The sequence below is a fragment of the Panicum virgatum genome, chromosome 7K, assembly GCF_016808335.1.
Source record: "Panicum virgatum strain AP13 chromosome 7K, P.virgatum_v5, whole genome shotgun sequence".
NCBI lineage: Eukaryota > Viridiplantae > Streptophyta > Magnoliopsida > Poales > Poaceae > Panicum > Panicum virgatum.
Window position 1 is genome coordinate 48,186,239 of NC_053142.1, and position 11,467 is coordinate 48,197,705.

General features: G+C 42.0%; 1 long non-coding RNA gene across 6 annotated transcripts; it reads left to right on the top strand.

Moving 5' to 3' along the window:
- The first annotated feature begins 3,417 nt into the window (after positions 1-3,417).
- On the top strand, positions 3,418-7,336 carry LOC120641851. Of its 6 annotated transcripts, none has more exons than XR_005662435.1 (6): positions 3,439-4,592; positions 5,163-5,300; positions 5,410-5,536; positions 6,364-6,418; positions 6,700-6,893; positions 6,979-7,235. It is a non-coding gene; the product is annotated as an uncharacterized LOC120641851 (long non-coding RNA). The 6 variants fall into 6 exon arrangements; XR_005662434.1 differs by having other exon boundaries at positions 3,440-4,592; positions 6,708-6,893; XR_005662437.1 differs by having other exon boundaries at positions 3,441-4,592; positions 5,410-5,499.
- Positions 7,337-11,467: the final 4,131 nt, after the last annotated feature.

An 11,467-nucleotide genomic window follows, 5' to 3' on the forward strand; every position in this document is an offset into this window, starting at 1 on the left:
GTGGGGTTCCGCTGTCCATGGCGGCGTGGCATGGCAGCTCGGAGATGGAAGGCAGGAAGGGGAGTGTGCTGCTCTGCCGCAGGCAGGAAGGGGAGAGAGCGCATCCAGCGCCATCCAATGGGATGTCCCCACGTTGCCACCTCTCGGATTGGAAACTGGAAGGCCTCAAACAGCACGAGTTCTGGCTTGCTCTGTCGAGCGCTTTTTTCTTTTTTATATTTTTAAAAAATAAAAATTTCAAAAATATATGTTCGTTTTGAAATATTTCAAAAATACCCACCGGTCGCCCCCCCCAAAGGGCGACAGACCCTAAGTGTTATTTTTTTTTCTTCAAATTCGCAACGAGGTCCCTGAAAAAAAAGAGCATGTCGCCCCCCCCCCCCAACGGGCGACAGGGGCCTGTCGCCCACCCCAGGGCGATAGGGGCCTGTCGCCCGTTGGGGGGGGGGGCGACAGGGTCCCTCCCCCTATATAAGCCCTGGCCGCCATATGCCGCCATTCTCTTTGTCATTTGAGCCTAAAAATTCAGGAAAAAATAGAGGGGTGAGGAGAAGAAAAGCGGCGAAGCTCTGCCGAATTGCGTACTTGTGATCTACCGGTAACTTCTGTATGACTCCATTGATATTGTATAACAATTTAATTTAATTAGCAGATTAGCTGAATTCGATTTGGTGCTTTAGAACACTCGTTTAGTATTACAATTTCAGTACTATTACAGACTTGTTTTTAAATTATTTATGAATTAGAATAGAATTATGAAAGTACCTTATTGATATTGCAGCATAAGGCAATGGCTGCCTCCAATTGTGGAGGATTTTCATGGACCGAAGAAAAATCTAGTATAATACTTGATATCATGACCCATCTTGTTATCAGTAAGAAGTTGGATCCGTTAGCGGATAGTACAAAAGAGATGGTGTTGTCCAAAGTAGTAGAGTTTAAAGATTTCACATTATTTCGAGGTATTACGACGCAAGATGTAAATGGACACCTGCTAGAATGTCGGAAGATATACATGAGAGTATGTGAACTATCGAATCATCCTAATATCATTGGATTCTTACAAAGTTCTTGTAAGATATGGATGCGGCCAGAGGTGTATGAGATGCACATTAAGGTAACTCTCATTCAGTTGTAATCACGTCTGTCATTGGTATACATTGATGAGAGTAACATTATTTTTTAATTATATGCTAGGATTACCCCGAGGATACAGAGTTGATTAACAAAACGATACCAAATTTCCGTAAATTGGTATGTATCTTCGGTGGACTTATGCCGCAAACTAGACGAAGGAGGTGGATAAGATCTTCGGGTGACAGTACTTGGCCTGCGCAAGAACAGATGCCCGGAGGTTCGTCGAGTCATGCTTCAGCACCTCAACCACCAACTTGTGTTAACTGGGATGAAGACATGGATGACTTCATGCCCCCCAAATCATGACTTCCAACACATGATGTTCCTCCCCCTTTACATGAACCTAGAATCAGAAAAGAGACAAAGGGAAAGGCAAGAGGTTCGTCAAGTCATGTTGCACCACCTGCAGCACAAACTTGTGTTAACTGGGATGACGACATGGATGACTTCATGCCCCCCAAACTATGGCCTCCAACACATGATGTTCCTCCCTCTGTACATGAACGTAGATCCAGAAAAGAGAGAAATGAAAAGCCAAGAGGTTCGTCGAGCCATACTACACCACCTGCAGCACCACCATCTGTCAACTGGGATGACGTCCTAGATGATTTCATGCCATGACCTATAACATATGATGTTCATCAGTTTAAGATGTATTTGCATTTAGTATTGTTAATGTTGTATTATTCTTGTATGTATGTCTCGTACGTATCTTGCATTCACTGGACATGTACATAATGTCGAGTTTGAATCGTACTTAGTCGTAATGGAGCATCGAAGTATAAACATACCATCTATTGTATGTAATGGAAAATACGAGAGTGATCAGAGGCGAACGTTGAAGTGTATAAATAAGTGGTCCACAGCTATCTCATTACAAATAAACATCAGAGATTCAAACATCAGATATATCTAACCACCCCTAGGGCGTCGGACCCTCTTAGCCCTCTGCTGGGCACGGACATGGCCCTCGGAGCTTTTCATATCACTAGAATATTAAAAAGCACACATTTAATTAATATAACGATAAGAAATAAGAACTAAGAAATGCATTACATAATGTGAACCATCAAATTTTACATCATAATACAACGATAATAAAACACACATCACACATGCAGTGGCATGGCAGAACCCGTTGTAAATTACGGTAAAAAGATTCCGGACTAACCTAACATGGCTTAGGTAATTTAAAAAAAAACAGAACAAACACAACGATGCAGCATGTCACTAGCACTAGGGTAGTCCTAGTAGCCGTACCCCCACGTAGCAAACTGCGTTCAGCCTTCTCCGCAGTATCCACCCATTGCAGGTGGTGCAGGCGGTGGTGCCGGAGGCGCAGGGCCCTTCTTCTTGTGACAAGGGCAGTTGCAGTAAGAAATAGTGCATGGTTCATCCTGTGAACCAGCAGCATTGCTGGTATCATCAACTTCATCGTCTTTGTTACCCTCGCTCACTTCCTCATAATGGTTCACCTTGCATTCCAGATCAAAGATCTTTATCTGGAGGTACTCGATGAACTCCTGAACAGAATCAATTGGTGCAGGATCGACCCATCTAGTAAAACCATAGTTTTCTGGAGCATCGGAAGACTGCAAAACAAATTTCATGTAAGGTGTCTCGTTGAAGATAAAGAAATGAAACAACCGAATATTACCCATGCGTGTGGACATTGATTGTCCAAAACTATTATCATTCCCTTGCGTTCCATGGTCTCGCCCTATGCAAAGAGTTTGGATGACACAAACTGGCTCAGGTAGTGAGACACTGTATTTTAGACAATTATCTAGTACCACATATAGATTGGAAATTAAGGGGACATATGCACTAAATAGTGCCTTTTGGAGGGTTTCAGCCTTTCATAACCTATCCAAACTAGAAGTATTGCATGTGACGAGATGCCCTTCTCTGTCATTGGTTCATCTTGAAAAACTGCCAGCCCTAAAGCACCTGACGATAGAAGATTCAAGTGGTGCCTTTTGTTTGTCTGAAGGTGATGGTCAAGTCGGTTATCAATTTCCAGTTGAATCCATCACGATCGAGCAATATAGTGGCAGCGGGCAGCGACTGACACGTCTGTTCTCTCACTTTCCAAACCTTCGCAGTTTGATAATGGCCCAGTGTGAGAAGTTAACAGGGTTAGGCGTTGCGGACCTGAATAAGATGATGGAAGCACCTGCACGATGTAAGAGCAGAGGAGGAAATAGCAGCAGCTGCACCGTCGGAAGGGCTACTGCTGTTGCCTCCCCAAATACAACAGCTACGACGGATGGAGTTCCGGGACTGCCAAAATTTGGTGCTCTGCCTAGGTTTACTTGATGGCGACAAAAACCCAGGACGAACTGGAGGTGTGGACTCCAAGGTCTGCGCTCCCTCCGATCGTTGGACATAAGGAATTGCCCCTTCCCAGACTCCTTGGAACGCCTCTATCTTCGGGGCGCGGTGGGCACGGCGACGCTGCTGCCTGTCTCAAACCTCACCTCTCTCACAGATTTAATCATTTGGGGATGTGGGGATTTAAGAGGCGAGGGACTGCGGCCTCTCCTCGCCCAAGGTCATCTCACCAATTTGACCGTTCGCGGAACCCCAAATTTCTTCGCTGGTTTCGAGCCCTCACCGCCGCATGAACAAGAGCTCCCACCCTCTTCCTTCAAACTGAAGGAGCATTGGACGGATGACGCCGCGGGTCTCCTTGCTGCGCCCATCTGGGCCTTGCTCTCTTCCTCGCTCACCGAATTGCACTTTGAATGGGACAGAGAGGAGGAGCGCTTTTCAAAGGAGCAAGAGGAGGCACTTCAGCTCCTCAGCTCCCTCGATAGGATCGGATTTTGGGAGTGCGACAAGCTGCAGCGCCTCCCCGCAGGGCTGCATAGACTTCCCAACCTCAAGAGATTAGTCATCGTAAGTTGTGCAGCTATCCGGTCGCTGCTCAAGGATGGCCTCCCAAGTTCTCTGCAAGAGTTGGAGATCTGCTTCTCTCCAGGCATCCGCTCGGTGCCCAAGGAGTGCCTCCCAAGTTCACTGCAGAAACTAGTGATCATAGACTGCCCAGCCATCCGGTCGCTGCCAAAGGTGGACGACCTTCCAAGTTCACTGCGAGAATTGGATGTCCGTGACAGCAGCGAGGAGTTACGAAGGCACTGCCGCAAGTTGATAGGAACCATTCCTATAGTCAGAGTCTGATTAAACCAAGGTAACAAGGTGGTGGAACTTCGTACCCACCAATTTCCCTTGCTTTCCATAACCCTATAATCATTAGTCATTCTCCTTTTGTTTATTTGATTACAGTTATGGTTTCCTTCCTAATAACCTACTTGTTTTCACCAACTACGCAGGGCTATCGTTCGAATTGATACATTCTTCTAACTTCTGGATTCTCATTGTATGTATACACGATTCTGAGTTTTCAAGAATGAACATCTCAGGATGTTCCTAACACCCTGTACATAAAACTGGTTAGTACCCTATATGCAAAATCACTATATTGTCCTATACAATACGTAAAATTTTGATCCCCATTTTTATGCATCTGCATCCTTTTTTAAATTATTTGGATGGCTTTTGTTTATAATCATCAAGTAGTTGGAACCTGTTTGTATTATTACAGTTGAGGATTTTTTTTTTCACTCACAGAACACTGTGAATTTAGTAGTTTTAGAGCACCTCACAGCTTGCAAAACATTCTCTGAATACTTTAAAGTTGTCTTGATGAACTGCTACAGAAATAAGATGCACCCATAGTATATTCGTTCTGAATTATTTAATGGGTTCTTCACAAGGGTTTTGCCAGTTTACAAGAATAATATTTCTCAGGTTGTAGAACCTTGTACAACTACTTGACTTTTACTTTTCCTAAGGTACTACTGCTGAAAATACTGCATCATCATGTTTTAACTCTGAGAGTACTTATTAGTTCTGAACACTGATATTCTAATTTCTTTGCACAATGCTGGGCACATGGTAATTTACCTTCTGCTTTGCTGCAGTTGGAGTATAATTAACGTATCTTGATATGTATTCCTCAGCATCTACATGCCTATTTCAATTCCAAAGAGAATGGAGCTAGGATCAATTGCTTTCATACTATCGCTTCTAGATCATCTCTGTTGAGGCCTATTAACTAACATAAGAACTATGCTGAGATCAGATTATACTGGTTCAAGGTAACTTCTCTTTGATTAACTCTCATCTTGTGAACATCAAGTCATTTTTTTGGTACACTGTATTCAACAAGTGTTGTTTTACACGAACACTGCTTATTTTAATCTACAGTGCACAAGAGAATATCAAGACTTTAAGATGTACATCTTCTAGTCTCATTGAATCTTTCTGAAACCACATTGTTGCCCACAAGGAGTTCAGGTGCGTCTTCCGGCTTTTAGGAAATCCTTTGCCCAAGGTAACTATGCTATATTTCTTCTTTTTTTGACAGAACAGGAGGGGAATAATCCCCTACTGATTATATATTAAAAAAGAAAGTGTTACAAAGAGTTACAAAGGGAGTAACAGGAAAAAAGAAAAGAAAAGAAAAAGGCAACTAAGAATTACAGCATAGCATCTAGCCATAACACTATCCCTGGGAAGTATTTCTGCTTAGCCCGATGAAGCATCAGGGTAAACTCCTTCCTGAACTTGGCTTTGCACTTATTTAAGCTTGCAGCCTGATTATAAAAAATGAGCCCATTTCGAACTGCCCAGATACTCCAGGACATTTCTTATTGTTGCCATCTCTCCTTGAAAAAAATATATGTTGGACTGTTCTCTTGCTATTTTGGACATTCAGAAAAAAGATTGCTTAGTGCCCACAGCTTTAGCAATGATGGAATATGAATTGCTTTTAAACATGATGGCCAATCTGGTAAATCCTTCTAATTTTAATGCTTTTAAACTGTCATTAATACAGCACACATCCTTAATATATCTGGCTATCAACGTGAAAGAAAAGAAATTTACCATTGAACATGCCCCTAGATTGCACCCCTGGTTTTAGTTATCATTTGCATTGAACTGTTACTCTGTTAATCTCTTTTATTTCAAAAAAAAACTCTGTTAATCTCTTTACAGCTACATAAGCTTTTGAACTGACTGGAACTATCCAGGGCACAAGTCATTTAGATTTCCACTTTTGAGTTATAATTAGACTTGTTTCTAAATACTCTGCTTCCCTTTTTGAGAGTGTACATGGAAATTTCCTTTACAAGTTTGTTAATGGTTTCTTCAATGCAGTAAACATTGATAGGAAAAGTACATCTCAGAAGACAACCATCATGGAACTCCATAGGTATAGTCAAATAGTGTAGGATTTTTCTTGTTCTTACCATGAATCATATCTTTACATTTTATTTTCTTAATGCTGCCATTTTTCCTAAACATTTGGAATCAAGATCTTTCCATATTACATGAGATGCAATTTTTTTTCATATATGTCAACTTGAACTGTGTGCTACTCAAATTGACTGCTAGTGACAATTGACAGCAGTAAGAGCTTTGCTGTTGTCAATCCTCCTAATTCAGTTGCAAATAATGTAGGCTGGTCATTGAAAAGTCCTGATGTTCCCTTAGTTTTGTAGGTCATTTCCTGGAAAGCTTCACATGGCAGCGGAGTATATTTTGTCACAAAGGTTTAAGTGATTCGTTCAAGCAGGTTTAGCACTGCACTAGCCACTATGTTTGCTGGAGCAATTTCTGATGTTTCAACTCCTCGTCTGTTATTGTCTTCCTTCTTCCCTCCAACGACTTGGCTGCACCCTATGCAGGTATGCCTCTTAAGCTCCCAAACTTATCCTATGATAAACCATGTGATTGGCTTGCTCAAGTTGTCATTTTTTTTCCCTGAGGCAGGTCAATTTGGCATCTTAAGCAGATGCGAGGATAATCCTCCTTGAAGAACAGAGAGAATTATGATTTCCGCTGGATTGGAGAGTTCTATGGTTTTTCCATGTCAATATAGCCTTGGAAAATTCTCGATCATTCATGCAGTTTTCTGCAACTTGTCTTGTCAGTAGCTAAAATTGTATTTTGGCCATTGGCTCTGATATGCAAGACTAATGATCATTCTGTAGTGTATTCACTTGTGCCGAAGTATAATTCTGAAAGAAGACATGCAGAGTCAAAGTGACGAAAACACATGCTGTTGTAACATTATTGCCATCATATTTTTTTTTCGAAACTTCAGTTAACCAGTCGAAATTCAGAAGCACACCTGGCATCACCTTGAGTAACCTGTACCAAGAGAAACTTTGTGACTAAAATCGACCCTTTGCGCTGAATGACTGAAATCTTGTACCTTGCTGAGAACAGGAAGAAATCTGAGAATGCACAATGGTAGGAGATCAAGGAACTGCATTTTTACACTCTGATCACCATTGAGGAGAGAGCCGATATAGTGCAAGGACCGACTCGCAGCATTCGTGCGCTAGGATGCACAGTAGACCCTGTCAATCCGGCATTCTGGCACCGGTGCAACATATCATTTTGGATGCCGAGGAGAAGGCAGAGAAGCACCTGCGTACGCAGAGCTGGAGGAGGAGATGCAAAGTCCGTATATATGCGCTGCTTGGAACATGGCACGTAGGCAGCGCCTCCCGTACCTAGGCGGCGAGGCGCAGACGCGCAGTGTGCCCCCGGCCGATTGATTCGCTTGCGAGCCCATCAGATGCCGCACGGAGGATGGTAGGCGGGCCCCGCGTGTACTCACTTCCGCGGCGGTTGACTCGTTGACTCCATGGCCGTTCCATGCCGAGCCAAGGAGCGGCGGCTCCGGCGGTTTCCTCCTCCGCTCGCTTTCCACGGCCTCCCCGGACTCCTACTCAGTACTCTAGGCAACTGGGCTTACTTTCTCGCTCCCAGCTCCTGCAGCCCCGCAGCCCGGGCCAGCAGAGCCTGAGCCAGCCTTGAAGATTGCCGGAGACTCCAGCAGTTGTTCAGGATCGAGTGCTGAGTATCACAAAAAAAAAAAAGTAAGTTACTCTTTTTTTTTTCCGTTTACATCGTATTTGCCATACGTTCCAACTTGGACGTCGTGCGCGCAGGGGAATGGTTCCCATACAAAATGAGGTCGTAATGCATTCTGGGAATTGAAGAATTATTGACCACTATTAAGCAAGGGGAAAGGATAAGATCCTTGGACCTTGGACAAGTAGTGATAAGATCCTTGGACAAGTAGTTGGTTGTTCACTTGTTTGTGGTCGTCAAGGCGACGCGACCGGCGACAGCTCCCTTCACCTTTTGAGATATTTCCATGATCACTCTGATCATCCATGGAACACGAGCAGCGCCATCCGGTGTACCTGTAGTAGGCTGTGTTCACTTCCCACAAATTTTCCAAATTTTTCAAACTTTCCATCACATCGAAATCACATCGAAACATTAAATATAGCAAATGACACATGCATAGAGTACTAAATGTAGGTAAATAAAAAAACTAATTGCATAGTTTTGATGTACGTTGCGAGACGAATTTTTTGAGCCTAGTTAGGTCATGGTAGGACAATATCTACCACAAACAAACGAAAATGGCTACAGTATGCTACAGTGTTTTTTTCATGGGAACTAAACACAGCCGTAGTATCTTTCGAAAAAAAAAGATGTACCTGTACTCCCTCCATATTGGTAAAGGAAGTCGTTTAGGACAGCGACACGGTCTCCAAAACACAACTTTGACCTCTTATTTTTTTAAAAATATTTATAGAAAAGTGATATATGTAAATTTTTATGAAAATATTTTTCAAGACAAATCTATTCATATAATTTTCACATTTGTAAACTCAACAACTTAAAAGTTATTAATAATTTTTATTCCCAATATTTGACTCAAACCTTGTCCAAAACGACTTACTTTACCAATACGGAGAGTGTACTAGATTGGGCCCAGCTCGTGCCGAAGAAAAAAAGATGGTGCGCTCACTGTACAGCAAATGGCAACAACAGAACGCACGATAGATCGATGGTGCACCTCTTTTGTTACTTGCAAATTGGGAGACTAAAAACAGAAACAAACATGCAAAATAAAAAAAAGACAAATGTGTAGTTGAAATTCAAAACAAGAGCAACCTTGCAATTTTTTCAAACAAAAAAACTTCTCCACGCAGCTATCTACACTGCTCTCTGCACTCCACGGAACATATGCTCCTGGAGGGCGTTGGACCCCGAACCAGCTCGGCTCAACTTGTTAATACAACGAGAAAAATAGCAGCTCGGCTTAGCTCGTTAATAGTATAAGCCAGTTAGTTAGGTTCGCAGGCTAGATGTAAATATGGGATTACCAACTAGTTAGGGTCGCAAGCTAGATGTAAATATAGGATTACCACCTCAATATTGATAAAATACAAAAAGGAATAGCAATTATAAAGTTTCAAGCTTCCAAAATGCACTAGGCATCGAGCATGCACAAATCGCAACCGATCAACAATTTTTAAATTATTAAACATCAATGGCACAACTAAAAAATTAATGAACAGAAGTCAACAATAAATACATGAGCTTTAGCTTAAAACTTTAGACAAACAGTACTTTGGAGGCCGAGCGGATTGGACGATTTCAGCCCGGCTCTCACTTAGTGAATTTATTTTATTTTAATCTATTTTTAAATTTTATTTAAAAATAACTCATTCGAACAAATAATTATAGATCTAACCCTTTTGGCCTGCCCGCGTGGAGTGACGAAAATATATTGTCGCGCCACATTCATTAGCGTGACAAGGCGTGCCACATTGGCACGCTGTGGAGTGCTTGGAAGGGTTGGCAGCCCAGCCCAACATCTAGGTCAACCCTTAACTTGCGCTCTGATCGGGGGCGCCCAGCCAATCGATGGCTGGTGGTCCCCGTTGTGCAGCGCCGTAAATAAGAGGTGGGGGCCTGGGGCTCGCGATACGAAGTTCACCGACGCCCAGAAAACCCCATCGAAAATCCTAGCCGCGATCCGATCTAGGCGATGAGAAGTCTCCGCCACTGCATCACAACAACGCCGCCGCCGCCGCACTGCGCCGCCACCGCCCATGCGCCACGCCGTCATTGTCCTCAACCTTGAACCACTCCGACACATCCACAACTCTGCCATGGCCAACAACCTCGAGGCCGGCTCTTTGGCATCCGATCTGCGCTCTCCCTACTCCTCTCTCTCTCATGTACCACGAACACTGTTTGTTTTACTCAAGTCAGTGAATTTGTAACCCACCAATCTATGCCTAGATGCTTCAATTAGTGTTAACACCGACATATACGTGTCAAACTTGTCATGCCACTGCCACCAGCGTAACAATACAATCTTGTCACGCTACTCTGCCGGCGTGACAAGTTTTAATTTTAGAAAAAAAAAATATTTTTTATGAACTCGGATGAAGATAATTTTTAAATAAAAATTGTTGCTCTCAACAGGATCTATAACTTTACAGTTTTAAGTTTTTTCATTTAAAATCACTAAGATGCTTAAATAATTGATTTAAGTTTTTAACAACTTTTTTTACTATTTAGAGTATCAAATTAAAACTTTTTTTTACCCTGCAAGGAGAGGATTCGGTTCCCATGACTTTTTTTTAGCTCCTGTCATATTAAAAGAAATTTTACTATTTAGAGTATCAAATAAAATCTGTTTATAAAACTTTTCTGACAGATAGGTGCTAATTTGCGAGACGAATCTAATGAGCGTAATTAATCTATGATTTACTACAGTGATGTTACAGTAACCATCGACAAATTATGAATTAGTATACTTCATTAGATTCGTCTCACAGTTTAGCTTTAGAATTTTGTAATTAATTTTGTAATTAAACTTTATTTAATATTTTTAAATACTAAAATTTTCTTTGACATAACATGATCTAATGAGCCTACGCTCGCAGGTTGCAGCAAGCCAACAACCGCAACGCAGCAGCAACAAGCAAGCTAGTGTGAAATGGATCAGAGCACGAGGAGTCGAGGACACTCCAGTCCGGACTCCTCCCTCGTGTACCACGCGTTCTCGTCCCTGTAGCTGTAGCGCGTTGCATCCGGCGAGAGGATCGGGGTTGTTTGGTTGTAGGGTTAAATTTTAGTTGATGTCATATAAAAAAATAGTATTTAGAAGTATTAAATAAAAATTAATTTTAAAAATAACTGCAGAACTTTGGTACTAAACTGCGAGACGAATTTATTGAGATATATTAATCTATAATTAGCGGATGGTTACTGTAGTATCACTGTAGTAAATTATGGAGTAATTAGACTTATTAGATTCGTCTCGCGAATTAGCACTCAGCTATCAAAATAATTTATAAACAGATTTTATTTGATACTCTAAAATAGTAAGATTTCTTTTAATGTGACAGAGACTAAAAAAGTCTCTAAAAACAAA